Source organism: Macrobrachium nipponense, chromosome 2 (genome assembly GCF_015104395.2).
Source record: "Macrobrachium nipponense isolate FS-2020 chromosome 2, ASM1510439v2, whole genome shotgun sequence".
NCBI classification, from domain to species: domain Eukaryota; kingdom Metazoa; phylum Arthropoda; class Malacostraca; order Decapoda; family Palaemonidae; genus Macrobrachium; species Macrobrachium nipponense.
The window spans coordinates 49842256-49857572 of record NC_087201.1 but is presented as its reverse complement, the minus strand read 5'-3'; the positions used below and the strand labels follow the sequence as shown (position 1 = coordinate 49857572).

Here is a 15317-nt window from a genome sequence, read left to right as displayed (position 1 = left end):
CCGTCAATACTGCGTATAAAATAACTTCCTTCCCCCACCCCCCCTTCCATATCTACTCGTCTTTCATAAAGAATGTAAGCGAAATAAAAATTCGTAACAGGAGAAGAAATCAAAAGGAATGATCATCTGTGGGATACATCTAAAAAGATAGAGCCTGCTATTCTCCTTTACTTTTCTGGTGAATCATAATTACCTCTCTATTAAATGTGCGAAATCTGTTGGTGTCCGTTTTCCTTTAAACGACTTTTGCTTAGAACAGGTTGCCATTGCTTGAGGAAAATTTTATCTATTTTGCAAGCACGAAGATCAACAACCTTTATAACGTGCCATTGTATAGTCGTGTTCATTTAATCTTATGAGGAATGTGTTCTTAGTTCCAAAGGGATTGCAAGTAAATGTCATTTAGGAAAATTATGCGAGTCGACCCGAATTCTGTCTGACATCAGCTGTTTCCATGACCATGACTCGAACGCAGATCTTCCTCTTGCATTCATAGTCTTGAGGTCCAAGTCGTCCTGTCAGCGACAAGTTGAATTAAATGTGACGTTCGTGTTATAAATGTGAATACCAGTCGTTTTGGTAAAGATGGAGGGCTGAATCATTCATTCATTTTATGTAACTTAAAGTGAAATAGTAACATTAACCTGGTAAGTCATTGTTTGTTTTGGGAATTAGTACTAGCCCTATAGCCTAGCTAGCTAGTAGGTATTCTAGCTAGCCATTTTTGAAATAGTCGTGTAGTTAGTAACTTATGGGGTCAGCCTACTCAAGATTCTCTTTTTAAGATGTTAAGATTAGGCCAGACAATAGCCTATGTACTTTGCTGAGACTACTAGGTAGGTAGGTACCTGCCTAGTAGCTACCTAACCTACTACCTAGGTAGTACTAGGTAGCTACTACTAGGTACTACTAACTACTAGCCTACCTAATCTTCAACCCCTCAAAATGTCAAATTGGGTCGGGCAATCTGTAATTTTGCAGGGAAGGTCTCCAAGAACTAGGTAAAAGAGAATTTTAACTTAAAAATACTACTAGGTAGACGTTAGGGTATGTTCATGTCAAAAGTCGAAACCCACAAAACCATCCAACAAGTTGATTAAACATCACCTCATTAGGGGGTTACTAAGGTATGCTGTCAGTACACCTCATGTGGTGCACTGTAGGCATTAAGGGACTGCAGTGTTCCTTCGTCCAGCAGCTTCATTGTTTTTAATGTAGTAGGTACTTCCATTCATATTCTCTTTCTACCATCTGACTTTCCACCCTCTCTGAAAAGTGTTTTCTTGTGGAACTGGGAGGTTTTTCGCCTGTTACTACACCTTTCAAACCTTCTTAGTGAATGTTTAGGTAGTATTTCCCTCTCGGCGCCGAATGACCTCATGGGTCCCAGCATTGTTTTTTGCCCAAATTTCATATTATATATTCTTTTAAACATCACATGTTGTTCTCTCCTCTACCCTGATCTGGTCAGGAACCTCACATGAAGTCCTGAACATACAAAATCTGAAACAATAATTGCCATAAGGAATAATCTAAATACAATTAATGCATTGCAGACACCCAAAAATATTAACCAAAATACATTTTATAGGGAATAAACAGTTTTACATAAGGAAAACAATGAGAAGTAAATATAGTAGGCTAAATGACTAATGAAACTAATAAATGAACATTTAATATCACTCTTACCTTTATAAAAGACACTTGTTAACCTTTATAAAAGACTCTTGTTTGTGTATGGAAGACGGAGAGGAGGAGAGGTTATTGTTAGGAAGTAGAATCCCCTTCCTGAAGGACTTCAGTTATCCAGAACCTATCGGGGGTTACTGCTCTACATTTTTCACTGGCACTGTCTGTGGTTACTTCCCCTCTTCGTTTTTTACTGGTGCTAGGACCAGCTTGAGAGTCACTGGGCCCCTGTCACACAACAAAACTGTCCAGAGACAGTTGTTTCTGATTTCTCTTAAAAATCTATTAAAAGTGAAACAGTGTATTGTCATTAAACATGTTAGAAACATGTCCTTAACCCCTTTGGGGCCGTGATATTTCTAGAACGTCATGGAGGGTGCAGTGACGTGCCCGGTGACGTACCTATATAGGTACGTCGTCATAACTCCATAGCATAATAGGAAAGCGTGTAGTGTTGGGTTATGTTTCCTATTGGGGTAATTCTATACAATAGCTCTGCCACTAATAATTTTGATAATATTTTATTTTCAGATGAATTACCTAGTACTTTATCTAAAGCTGACCTTTTTTTGAGGAGGAATAGTATTTTTACCCTATTTGTTAACCTTTCCAATCTTGGGGACCCCTAGTGGGAAACCGGGGTTTTTGGGTGGGGGATGAATTAAAGAATCCGTTGTTCCGACACGGCATACAAACCTTCGGTCCTTTTACAATAGGAAGGTACTAGCGGCAGCTGGATAGGTCGTAAGCTTTCGAACAAGGGGTTCGGTAGTTAACTGCTTGTCCGACAGGCGCGCGCGCGCGACTGGGAGGTAAACAAACCACTTTTTGCTTTCGGCCTCACAGCGAGTGGACGTGTGTGTTCGACGCTCTCTGCCCGCTTCTCGTCGTTTGCTTTCTTGAGTATATGGTTGTGTTTGTGTATGAAAGAATTCATTGTAAGTACAATCATTTCTCTCTTTTCATATTATTTGAAGTGTTATTGATTAATGATGGAATCTCCTCGCCTCGCTACCCCACGGAGACTATGCCCGGGTACCGAAGGGCGTAAATGCGGGAAGTTCCGCTCTTTCCCGGAGATAGACCCTCATATTTTGTGTGCTCGGTGTCGGGGGCGCGAATGCACCCGAGCCGAGCCATGTGATGTTTGCAATAATTGGTCGGAGGCGCAGTGGACTTGGTATGAGGGCAGGAAGAAGCGAAGGCCTGCAAAGGAATCGTCGGAAAGCTCTCCCGCGACTCCTTTGGTGACGGACACTTCGTCTTCTTTCCTGCCGCCTGCTCAACTTCCACGTATCGCGCCTTCCCCTTCGGGGGGGGTTTCTAGGTCCTTCTCCTCTCCTGACTTGTCGAGCGTGGAGGAGGGCGCTAGATACCCTGACGTCGAGTACTCTGGGTCCTCTATCCGTTCGTCTTCGCGCGAACGGGTAGAGGATCCCCCTAATCACCCGACTTTTGCCTCCTCAGGTGCGGTTGCCGCGAAGGATGACCTCGGACAGGTGTGGGCATCGTTGGGGCTGCAGGGCGTGCCGAGTGGGCTTCCAGGGCTGCTCTACCATCTCGCTGGCTCCGTGGCGGTCACCCATGCTACGGTCACGACCACCACCACGACCCTTACAACACCCGGCTACGCTTCACCTCCTCACCTGGTGTACACCCCGCACGCGGTCTCTGTGACACCCACTACATCGGTGCAGGGGCCAGTCGCCGTACCTCGGGGGAGTGTGATGCCGCCACCTGGGTTTGCCGTGCTGCCGCGACCGGACTTCGTGTGCCCGAAGAGCTCGCCCCTGGACCTCCCACCGGTACCTAGGATGTCTGTGCCGCTGGTCCGCCCATCTGGACCGCCTACACAGTCTGCCGTACCTGCCGTACCTGCCCAGCTGCTGTCCACGGACGTGACGTTGACCACTGCTGCCGTTCCTGTACCTGCTCCTGCTGTCATCTTCTGCCTTTCTGTGATGCCTGCACCTGCTGATGTTGTTCCTGTTCCTGGCGCCGCTGCTCCCGATGCTGATCTGTTCGGACAGGTGCGTCCGGGCCCTGTTGCTTCGGCAACAGCAGCCCCGGCTCCGCTCTGGATGACAGATCTGACATCGGTCCTGAGGAGGGTTGACGAAGAAGAAGAAGAAGAGGAGGAAGGTGTCGTCGTCGTCTTCATCGTCTTCTTCGTCGTCGTCGTCGTCTGCCGCCTCTTCTTCTTTCTTTTCTAAGGCTCCCCCGCCGAAGAAGAAGAAGGTCGCCTCCCCCCCCCTAAGAAGTCTCCTTCGGGAACCTCTAAGGGCCCGTCTCGCTCTGGTGAGACGGGGGGTTCTTCCGCTGGTCACCCTGCTCCTTCGGGGGCAGGACCCGTCTCTTCTTCCGCAAGGAAGAAGACTACGGGGACCAGAGGAGTGCCGGCTAACACCGGCACTTCCTCACCTGCTGTCAGTGGTTCGGCCACGGCAGCAGGGTCCGTCTCGGCCTCTCGTTCGCGAGAGGTACCGAGTGTACGGTCGCCTAACAGCGGCCGTACAGCCAAGAACCAGACCTCTGAGTCCGCTCAGCGTCAGGTTCACGGCACGGAGCGGAAGACTGGTGACAGCCGCTCACGCGACTCTCACCAGACCAGCTCTCGCTCTCGCGGCGAGCAGCTGGCTACCCCCCGGGCGGACGTGACGGTCCATGACCCGCCGGCACGGGCTGAGGCTGGGAAGAGGTCCCCCCGTTCGCCGGCACCAGCCACGGCTGGTACCAGCGAACTGACGCACGTGAGGATACGCACCGATCTCACCGTGACAGTGGAGCTCGCCGGTCGCCTGACCGTCACTCTCACAGAGAGCGATCGGGTACGGCGACCAGCACCAGCTCCTCTGACACACGAGACCGGAGCCGCTGTTCTCGGTCCAGCCGGTCTCCACAGCGAGACGGCCGCGACTAGGTCTTGCAAGCTCGATCGCCACCGCGGGTTGGCGATCGCCTGCAGTCTTCCAAGCCCGCTGGTTCTGCCAGCGAGCGAGGAGGGAGCGTCAGGTCTGCCTCTCCCATACCTTCAACCTCCTCGGGTTACACCGGGAGGGGCGAGGTATTGAGGAGTGATCGTGAGGGGTGCGCCCCTCAGGATCCCACCACGTCGTCGTACGTACCAGGCACGGTTCTCGGGCCGGCCAGGTCGTACGCACAGGTGGTTGGAGGAGACCGAGAGGGGTCTGTCGCTGTTCCTCCCCTTGAGGGAGGAGGGTCTCGGGAGATGCTCCTGTTTGAGGGACTGGACGGTCCGACTCCGCAGGACGCAGTCACTCCTGAGATCCAGAGGAACTTTGCCGAGGTTATTGCGCTGATTCGTCAGCACAACGACCTCGCGGAAGGATCGCCGCTCCCACATCCGAGCCCACGTCCCGGCTCGAGTCGTTCTGGGGCCCGAAGAGGGAACCCAGACCGACGGTGGGTTTGCCGCGTTCTGAGCTTGCGGACTCAGTGCTGGACCAGGTTGAATCGCTTGTCTCCGGACAAGACGGGTTTCGCTCAAGTCCTGGCAGGTCGAGCAAGCTGCTTCCACCCGCCTCTGCTGCGGACAGCGGACGTTTTTTAACGTGCCATCTGAAGACCCGATGCCGCCCAAACAGGTGAACCCGGAGTTAGCCAGGCTGACTCCGGGTGTGTCTCTGCAGCAGCTCCTGTCCGAGAACCTGTGGTTCTCGCAGCAAGAGGCACTCGGCCTGGAATCTACTGCCATGGCAGCTTTCCAGGCCGTCTCCTGGCTAGATCTGTGGTCCCTCACAGTATCTAAGGTCGCAGCCAACTCCGGGGGAATTTCTCCCGAAGATGACTCGGCCTTCAGGAGACTTTGCCAGTCTGGAGGAAGAGCCATCTCCTTCCTTGCCCACCAGACGGTGAACCTGTGGGCCAACCTGGTACTCCGACGAAGGGACGCTGTCCTTACTCGGGTTTCCAGGGCGGCCGGGCGTGAAGCGGCGTTGGGACTTCGCAACGGACCTTTACGGAGTTCCACGTCTCTCTTCCAGGAGAGATGGTGGACGCTGCGGTGGACAGACGGCGCACGGACGACAGTGACCGTCTGGTTCACCAGGCAGTCTCGAAGGCTTCTGGGCAGCCTCGGACTGCGGCCAAGTCTAAGAGCTCGGCTAGCGCTTCCTCGGTGGCTAAGACGGTAGCTGCGTCGAAGCCCCGGGGAAAGACTCTGTCTTCTTCGACTTCTACCAAGGGGAGCCGTAACCAGCCCTCCTCCCAGCCCTCCTCCTCCCGTGGAGGCTCTGGGAAGAAGTCGAAGAAAGGGGGAAACGCTAGGGACGGCGTTCCCCCTCACTGCTGCCGGAAGTGGGGGGGTGCCTGGCCAGCCATTGGGCAACTTGGCAGCGCTACGGCGCCGAGACCTGGATTGTAGATGTCCTTCGGGAGGGATATCTATTACCCTTCGAATCTCGGCCACCCCTCACCTCCAACCCGGTCCAACAGCAGTCGTACGTTCCAGGGTCATCGAAGGACGTAGCATTGAGACAGGAGATCAAGACCATGCTGAGCAAGAGAGCTGTAGAAATCGTCACGGATCAGTCACCGGGCTTTTACAGTCGACTCTTCCTGGTGGAAAAGTCTACGGGAGGCTGGCGCCCGGTGATAGATCTCTCTCCCCTGAACCGGTTTGTTCGCCAGACCCGGTTCACGATGGAGACGGCACGCTCAGTGCTCTTCCGCTCCATCAGGGGAGAACGATTTCATGCTTTCAGTGGACTTGAAGGATGCGTATTTCCAAATACCCATTCATCAGTCCTCCAGAAAGTACCTCCGCTTCATCCTCGACGGGACGGTGTACCAGTTCAGGGCACTTTGCTTCGGTCTCTCAACCGCCCCACAGGTGTTCACGCGAGTGTTCACTCTGGTGTATCGCTTGGGCCCATTCGCACGGGATACGTCTGATGAGGTATCTCGACGATTGGTTAGTCCTGGCGAGCTCCCGCTCGCAGTTGCTACAGGACAGGGATCTACTGCTCGAGTTCTGTCGCGATCTGGGGATCGTTGTGAACTTCGAAAAGTCCGATCTCGAGCCCAAGCAGAGGATGAAGTACCTTATGGGTATGCTGATCGACACGGTAGCAGGGCGAGTCTTCCCCGCAGACTCGCGGATCAGCAGATTCAGGGAGGCAGCCAACCAAGGTTTCCTGTCTCGGCAGGGGAACAGGTAGCTCAGCGATGGCAAGTCGTGATCGGGACACCTGTCGTCACTCGAGAAGTTAGGTCCCTCACGGGCGTCTTCACCTGCGGTCTCTTCAGTGGAGACTAAAGGAGAGTTGGTCACAGGCCGACGGATCCCCCAAGCTTTCCAGTGTCACTGACACAGGAGGTGAGCAGGACCTAGCCTGGTGGCTGGACGACAACCAAACTTAAGAGGAGTGCCTCTGCGCACTCCCCCCCCGGACATGCAGCTGTTCTCAGACGCATCGACCGAGGGATGGGGCGCACACCTGGAGGAGTTGCTGACTTCAGGAGTGTGGGACGAGAACGACAAGCACCTTCACATCAATGTACTGGAACTCAAGGCAGCGTTCCTCGCTCTCCAAGAGTTCCAGGAGCCGCTTGATGGGACACTCAGTGGTGTTGATGTGCGACAACACCACGGTGGTGGCCTACGTCAACAAACAGGGGGGCCTAGTGTCTCTCCCGTTGTACCAGTTGACTCGGCAGGTGCACGAGTGGGCCGAGGCACACTCAATAGAGCTGTCGGCACGCTACATTCCAGGGAAGAGGAATGTAGTAGCAGACACGCTCAGCCGTCGGGATCAGGTGATAGGGACCGAATGGTCTCTACACCAGGACGTGGCGGAAAGGCTCTTCGACCTGTGGGGGCGACCAGTCGTGGATTCTGTTCGCCACCCGGCACAACAGGAAGCTCCAGGTGTTCTTCTCGGCCGTGCCGGACCCATGGGCAGCTGCAGAGGACGCTCTTCAACACCCGTGGGACAACCTCTTCGTCTATGCCTTTCTCCCGTTCAGCCTGATTCGCAAGGTGATCAGTCGAGCACTGGTCACCCCGAATCTCAGGATGATCCTGGTGGCTCCCAAATGGCCACAGGCCATTTGGTATCCGGACCTGCTGGCTCTTCTCGCAGGAGAAACCGAGAGAGATTCCCCCTTGGCACAACCTTCTCGCCCAGCCACACGTCGAGCGGTACCACCGAGCAGTCCAGTCCCTACGTCTTCACGGCTGGCTGTTATCCACCATCTCTTGCGAACGAGAGGCTTTTCTCGTAGCGCAGCAACAGAGATGGCTGGTGGAAACGTCCGTCAGTCCTCTGCAGCTGTGTACCAGGGGAAGTGGGCCGTCTTCTGTGGTTGGTGTCGTAGACGGGGTCTAATATCCTCTCAGAGCCACTCTTTCAGCAGGTAGCGGATTTCCTCGTTTTTCTTCGCCGAGAGAAGCTCCTCTCAGTCCCCACAGTCAAAGGATACAGAGCCGCCCTGGCGCTCGTCCTGAAACTGAGGGGATTGGACATCTCGAACTCGTTCGAGATCTCCTTGCTTATGAGGAGCTCGAAAGGTCTTGCCCACCCAGGGAACTCAGGCCCCCTGCGTGGGATGTGACTCTCGTCCTTAGGAGTCTGACTCGAACACCGTTCGAGCCACTCCGAGAGTCGTCAGACAGGGATCTGACCCTCAAGACCCTCTTCTTGCTGGCCCTGGCATCGGCGAAGAGAGTAGGGGAACTTCATGGTCTTTCCTATGATGTACGACACTCCCAGGGGATGGGGATCCGTGACGCTCGATTTCGTCCCGAACTTCGTTGCGAAGACTCAGAAAACCGTCGATCCCTGACGACAAGGTTCGAGTCATTCACGAATTCCCCCTCCCTATTGGACTTCACCGATAATGATGCGGATGAGATGCTGCTTTGTCCTGTGAGGGCGCTACGGCGCTATCTGAAGAGAACTCGACACCTCAGGCCTGAGTGTCGACGCCTCTTCGTTAGCACCGGGCGGGGTCACCAAGAAAGAAGTATCCAAGAACACTCTTTCATTCTGGCTGCGTGAGGTCATCAGGAGGGCGTATGAGGCTGATGGTAGTGACGACATCCGTACGTCCCGTCCGAGAGCTCACGAAGTCAGAAGTATTGGCCCCTCGTTGGCGTTTCGTAAGAACTTCTCCGTGGCGCAGGTCCTGAAGGCAGGGGTTCTGGTCTAACCAGACTACCTTTACGTCCTTCTACCTTCGGGATATTGCCCACAGGTCCTTGGATACCTTTTCCTTAGGACCCGTGGTGGCTGCTCAACAAGTTGTGTAGCTAACCCAGACCCTCGCAGGCTGAAACAGCATCGAGTCCTGGTGTGACTGTGTGGATGGATGTGTGAGTGAGTGAGTGACTGGCTCCCTCTTTCCCATCTTTTCCTCCCTCCTCTACCTGTGGGCAGAGGGCCACGGTCGTCACTACGCTGGATGAGGACGAGATGCAGGTGAGCTATATGACAGAGCCCCATCCTATCCCTTTCACTAGGGATAGGAGCAGAATATCCACCACTTCCTTCTACAAGGGGGGGAAGTGGATGCCTACAAGAGTCAAACCCATGACTTTATATTTGCTCCTGTACAGGAACAAGTTCTTACATTGCTGGTACGAAGAGATACGCTTGCCTCTCTCTTAGTACTCGGTCCAGAGGTCTGACCATTGATCCTGCGGTGCACACCCCGATCAATCGGACCGAGGCTTGGATCCCTCCCTCGCTCTTACGACCAGGGAGGCTTCCAAGGTTGGGCGAACACCAGTCTGTTCACAAAAGACTCAGATTCCTCCCACCAAGAAGTGAGTCTTCCTATTGTAAAAGGACCGAAGGTTTGTATGCCGTGTCGGAACAAATGACAATTTGTCTAAAATTGCATTTTTCCTAACTATACAAACCTGAGGTCCTTTTACACATAGCCCCACCTCATGCCACCCCTCACTCTGCAGTTTTTGCTTGGGCCAAAAGCAAAAGTGATTTGTTTACCTCCCAGTCGCGCGCGCGCGCCTGTCGGACAAGCAGTTAACTACCGAACCCCTTGTTCGAAAGCTTACGACCTATCCAGCTGCCGCTAGTACCTTCCTATTGTAAAAGGACCTCAGGTTTGTATAGTTAGGAAAAATGCAATTTTAGACAAATTGTCATTTTTAACATACGAATAATGGCACACATAGAATCAGCTATAAACAAGGCCACCAGCTAACCTATACAAACCATCTAACCTAACCTAGTAGCTGTAACCTTACCTAGTGGGCGGGGGCTTCGCCCCCCCTGCAACCCCCCCTTACACAGCCATATTAAATATATGACAGCCTAAAACCCTTTGTGTACTTACTTCGGTTGGAGGATAAAGGTGAGCTGCCATCTTTAAGAATGCATGGAGCCTATGATCTAATACTTTAAAATGCAATTTAAAGTAGGCAACAGATTCTTCAAATCCTGCCACCGCCTCTCAATAGTATTAGTATATATGAGCTCCAGTGTGCTGGTCCACAAAGTTCAAGGAGTGGTTGACTCTTAAATGAAGAAATCCCTCCTCATTTAGGCAATCGTATGCCTTCCAACAGTCGGAAATGATGGTAGTGCCGGGTTCCATATAATCCCTTATCACTGTTAAAAGTGTCACTTTGTCCCTACTTTCTACAGGAACAGCAATTGAGACAAGAACTTGGGAGAAAATCTACATACATTGATGTCAAAGTAGATGGTAATTGAGAAACCGCACCAGAAGTTGAAGGTTCGCATGCCTCCATGGCTCTCAAAAGACTGAAAAATTAGCGGTGAAATTGAGTGAAAAGTGTTGAAAAGTGTTAGTTTCCTAGTAAAATTGACACCTGATTGGGTATTCAAGTCACGTGATTCTAGTTTTGTTAAAATGCTAGTCCCAAGTAAAATGTGGACCATCATCATTGGTTAAAAACTATGACGTTTGGGTGACGTCTTGCTACGTAGAATACAGTCGATGATGTAATAATGACATAATCTATGTTTTTAACGCACAAACGAACAAACGAGAGCTCAGTCTGAAGAGAAATTTGAGAGAGTTATGAAGTCGAGGGACTTCGTTTTTTTCAGGTGGGTCAAATTTCATTTTGATTTTTAAACCACTTCTATACCTAGCGCCGCTTAGATTTATATATCAAACGAAACCTTGGACTTCCCTCTTTTTAGTGAAAGTGCTTCAATTTGATCACTTGCTGGCTGAGCTATTGTATAGAATGACCCCTATTGATTTTTGCAGGCATGGGTAGGCTGTACTAACACACTAAGCTGCTGCTCCTTTTTTTCAGCTGATCGTGGACATTCTTGGCTATGATGTCACAGCCTCCTCATCAGTTGATGCACAGTCATGTTGAGTTCATGCATGTTCTTTCACGATTTTCTTTGTTTTCTCTGATGATTTTCTTCGTTTTATTTGCATTTTTACTGCAAAACCATGTGTGAGAACAGTGATATCTCTTCCGAGGAATATGTTCCTTCTGAGGAAGAGTATGAGAGTGATGACGAGCTCTCAAGAGATGAAATAAGTGATAATGATGCGGAAAAACAAGAGGTGGAAGGTGGGTTTACATATGTTACCAACATATTCAAGGGTCATCGTCTAACAATGTTGCCAAACTTTCGTGACGTTTTTTTTCAGGGATAAATCGAATGCTTGGGGATGCACTTTTCCTTATGCCTGGGGATGCATATAATTTTTTTTTTTATGATAATGTTTTGAAAACTGTTCATGGGCTACTGAGAGAGCTGCATTATTTTTTCAAGAAAATCCCTAGACAAAAGGGAAAATACATAGGTTGATATGATGAGAAGTAGAAGGAAATGTTATATATATGTATGGTATGTGTGTATATATATATATATATATATATATATATATATATATATATATATATATATATATATATAAATAAAAAAAAAAAATTTTTTTACCATGTGTGTATAATATGACTTCACATTCATTTCCATCAATATGTAAAGCAGAATAGATGTTGGTATAACCATTTCTTTCAGGGTTAAATGGTCTCTAGGGTAAGTTGGGAAAATGCGGGATGCAGCAGCTTGCCGATTGTGCGTCGTGTGGTACCGTAGGGGTTAATCACTGAAGTAGAGACATGTCCTTAATTACCGAAGTAGGCACATTATCTCCTCCTCCTCCTCCTCCTGAAGGTCTTGCAGCTCATTAGGGGTTAGCTCTTCCCTGTGGGTGTCCACTAACTATTCCACATCCTCGCCACTCGCTTCCAAGCCCATGGACTCTCCCAGAGATACAGTAGATTCCACAACAGGTGTAGGTTGTCAGGGTCAGCCTCAAATCCTTGAAAATCCTTCTTGAGGTAACACTCTGGCCACAATTTTTTCCAAGTAGTGTTCATTGTCCTGGAAGTCCACTCCCTGCCAAGCCTCATCTAAAAGACTTATGCAGTTAAAGATATTGAAATGATCCTTCCAGAACTCTCTTAGGGTCATTTCAGTGGCTGAGGTCACTTTAAAATATTCTCTCTCTCTCTCTCTCTCTCTCTTCTCTCATCTCCCTCCGTCTCTCTATCATCTCTTCTCTCTCTCTCATCTCTCTCTCTCTCTCTCTCCTCTCTCTCTCTCTGAGATGAGAGAATTTTGATGGTACTTACATGAATGTACTATTTCCAGATAATAATAATAATAATATAACTGTAATTACAAAATGATGTGTATAAAAAAAATCTTTCCCCCTCATCTTTCTTATTACTCCACCAGAAACTTGAAGTCCAGAGCTGTCAAATAGTAGTTGCCTCTGAATTGCAAAAGAAGGCAACACAGGATCTTCTCTCATCACAACCTGCTAAAACGTCTCGAGAAAATATTCCCAGTGTACGTCCCCTGCCAGTCAGGCAAGGACAACCCTTTTGGGGCAGGGGATTCAGTAGATATTTCCCTAGATCAAGGAGTAGAGCACGTTTCATCCTTAGATCTATTAAAAAATCCACAACCAACCTTTTGACCTAAAAGTAATGTATCAGTCCTTCATGCACCAGTAGGAGCGAGACTCCTTCAATTTTGGGAAGAATGGGAAGCAAGAGGGGCAGAATCTTGGATCGTAAAGGTTTTAAGAGAAGAGTACGATATTCCTCTCAAGAGAAAACCAACGTTTTCAGACTCTCCGATAGCTTTGAGAGCTTACTCAGAAAGTTTAAAGAAATTCATCGCCCTTTTGGAAGAGGTTTTGTCCATCTTGCAAAAGAAAGCAATAGAGTTAGTAGAAGAGCCACTAGCCCCAGGTTTTTACAATCGTCTTTTCGTAATCCCCAAGTCATCGGGGGATGGAGACCTGTATTGGACGTAAGTACCCTGAACCAATATGTGCAGAAGACAAAGTTCAAGATGGAGACAAATCAGCCGGTCCTTTCATCAAACCATTGGGGGATTGGATGAACTCCATCAATAAGGAGGACTCATATTTTCACATTCCAATGCACCAAAACTCGAAGAGGTTTCTGCGATTTGTTTTCAGGAACAAATATACCAGTTCAGAGCGCTGTGTTTCGGGCTGTCGACTGCCCCACAAGTGTTCACTTGAGCGCTAGCTCCCATTGCGAAATGGTTATATCTAGTCGGGATAAGGATATCCCTTTATTTGGATGGTTGGCTTCTCCGGTCACAAACAGGAGAAGTGCACAGAGAACCTTCAGAAAACTCTGACTTTAACTCGGGAATTAGGACTATTAATAAACAGGCGAACAAAAAGAAGTTTCCAGACTCTTATGTTCCATATCACACAAGAAGTAAAGGAGGACCTGAAATGTGGAAGTTAAGAGACAGGCTTGTAGAAGGGGGATCTCTCCTCCCGCTCAGCCCTAACTATTGTTCTTTTCAGACGCATCAGATCAAGGTTGGGGAGCGATTCTGGGGGAAAAGGAAGTATCAGGCATTTGGAATGCACAACAAAAACAGTGGCATATAAATCAGTAGGAATTGACTGCCATCCACTGGGGATTGTTAAAGTTTGCGGACAAATTTCGCAACAAAGTAGTGGTGATACATTCTGACAGTACGACATCTCTCTCGTACATAAGGAAACAATGAGGGATACACTCATTTTCTCTTTGTGAGACGGCAAGAACCCTGCTGTTATGGGTGAATTGGAATTGGACCACATTAATATCAAGGTTTGTTCAGGGGAAATTCAATGTACTCACGGACAAACTAAGCTGCAGGAAGCAGGTCCTTCAAACAGAATAGATGATGAACCCAGTGGTATGCCTCGAATTGTGGAAACTCTTGGGAAAACCGATGATAGATCTGTTTGCCACAGCAAGAAACCATCGTCTCCCCCTTTACTGTTCACCAGCCCCAGACCCAAAAGCATGGGCGATGGATGCAATGCTCATGGACTGGTCGAACAAGGACTTGTACGCTTTTCCTCCATTCAAGACCTGAGGGCCTCCCAATACTGCCAACGACGAATCAATAGGGGAAAAGGAAGGGGACAAAGGCACAACACTAGCATAGGGTGTGACAGCAGCAGGAGATGAAGCATCGGGAAGAGGAGAAGAAAAACCCTCCCACGAAGGAAGAGTAGAAACCCTACGATGCTCCCTCTCACTGTAAAATAACTTCCACTGCTCTCTAGGCCACACACGGCATTCCGTGCAGGGATTCGTTACTCTGCAAACATTAGAGTGACACATACTGCAAGTGACGTGTGGGTCAGTCGCAGCCAAAGTCAGAAAACGAGAACACGGAAAACCTGTAGTTCTGGGGCACACACGTTGACGAGGCTGAGATGGAGCAGAAGAAGCCATAATAACAGCACACACACACACTAAAGCACAAGCGAAACTGGCAATGAACCCGGTAAAGGCCGAGAGAGGTCAACCACAACTCTCGTCCAGGCGGTTAAGAAAAGACAGATGTGGTGGCGTGGTGGCATGGGTGCGTGGTCCTTGGCCACTCTTCACCAGATATAGGCATGTGTTGCCAGATCTCACAAGATTCCTTGCTTCCATCTGCGATTTACCCGGATCCAGCTAGGCGCTAGAAATGATCTTATTGTTAAGACCAAAGGTTTGTAGCTATGAAAAATACAAATTGTCTTAGAAAATTTGTCATATTTTCAGGCAGTGTTGGTCCTTCACTCCCTGACCAAAACAAACTAGCGCTACCACAAATTAAAAAAATTCTAGCTGCCGATGGTTTAGAAACTATAGCTATGTAACTACTTGGTAAGTATACATAAAATCTTATTTTATTATAAAAATGTCATTTTGTGACTAAAGATTGTCATACTAAAATTTATGGCCTGGTTGATGTGAAGCTCATACATGTTGATAGGAATACAACCAGAAGTCTGTCTATGAATATGTAGGGACAGTTAGATAGGAAATTCCACTAGTAGAGTAATGAAAGAATCTACCAGGACAGGTAGAAAAGTGAGTAGAAGTGTGGTAGGAACACATTGCAGTAACAGCAGTTTGGAAAAACGAGACAAAACATAGGCAGCAGCTTGCCAAAACAGTAAGTTGCAAACTCCAGTGGAAAATCTGAACTTTGACACCTTCAGTGGGTGGTTACTGTAGATTAGGACAACCAATTAAATTCACACAGGGGTGGCACTGGAAGTAAGAAAAGCCACTCAAGAAGAAGTAGGATGTGTCTTAGTAG

The 15317-nt window shown here is 49.1% G+C and overlaps 1 protein-coding gene across 1 annotated transcript in view; it reads left to right on the top strand.

Annotated features, from left to right (window-relative positions):
• Positions 1-257: 257 nt before the first annotated feature.
• Positions 258-15317, top strand: part of LOC135220562 (uncharacterized) — a 120698-nt gene continuing 105638 nt past the window's right edge. The window contains exon 1 of the mRNA XM_064257785.1: positions 258-647. The gene's annotated coding sequence lies outside the window, so the exon portion shown is untranslated. The remainder of the gene's footprint in view (positions 648-15317) is intronic.